An 896-nucleotide genomic window follows, 5' to 3' on the forward strand; every position below is an offset into this window, starting at 1 on the left:
GGGTAGGGTGCTGGCCACATGCACCAGGGTTGCCAGGGCTGGTGGGTTTCAACCCAGCCCCAGCCTGCTAAAACAAACAAACAAACAAACAAACAATAGCCAGGATTTGTGGCAAGTGCCTATAGTCCCAGCTATTTGGGAGGCTGAGGCAAGAGAATTGTTTGAGCCCAAGAGTTTGAGGTTGCTGTGAGCTGTGACGTCATAGCACTCTACCAGGGGCAATAAATAGAGACTCTGTCTCAAAAAAAAAAAAAAAAGAATAGCTCTATCATATCACTGTATTGCTAGACAAATGTATTTTTTTTTAACTAAACAGCTAACTAACCAAATAGCAAAACAGAGTATCAGTGTTAGCAATTCATTGTCATCTGCCAATTTTCTATCCTTCCATCACTATATAAGCACAGGAAGACGGCACTAGGAGGTCAGGGAATGCTGACGATGGCTTCCTTCAGTAGTGTGGAAAATTGGAAGGTTTACTATTTTTTCTATGTTCTCTTGTTAGAATTCTGTATAGTAAGCCTGTGTCATTTTTATTTTTTTAAAAAGTCAATACAAGAAAGAAAGGAAGAAGGGAGAGAAAAAGAAGAGGGAGAAGAAAGAAGGGAAGAGGGAGGGGTGGATTCTGATGAAAGACTACGCACGGCTTTGTAGAGACACAAATGTCAGTGAAGACCTGGATCAGGGACAGAGGGACCCAGGCAGACCAAGACAGCAGAGTTTCATTGCCACTTGATAAGACCAAGCTCCAACATTGTGCTTTCCTCCTCAGTGGTCGTTACTCAAGAGAACTAGGATGGGCTCGGCGCCTATAGCTCAACCGGCTAAGGCGTCAGCCACGTACACCTAAGGTGGCAGGTTCGAATCCCCAGCCCAGACCCGCCAAACAACAATGA

At 44.5% G+C, this 896-nt stretch overlaps 1 pseudogene; it reads left to right on the top strand.

Annotated features, from left to right (window-relative positions):
- Window positions 1-896, top strand: part of LOC105887540 — a 17,736-nt pseudogene that overhangs the window by 1,278 nt on the left and 15,562 nt on the right.

Source organism: Otolemur garnettii, unplaced genomic scaffold (genome assembly GCF_000181295.1).
Source record: "Otolemur garnettii isolate 467f Iridium unplaced genomic scaffold, OtoGar3 scaffold00092, whole genome shotgun sequence".
In the NCBI taxonomy this organism is placed as follows: Eukaryota; Metazoa; Chordata; class Mammalia; order Primates; family Galagidae; genus Otolemur; species Otolemur garnettii.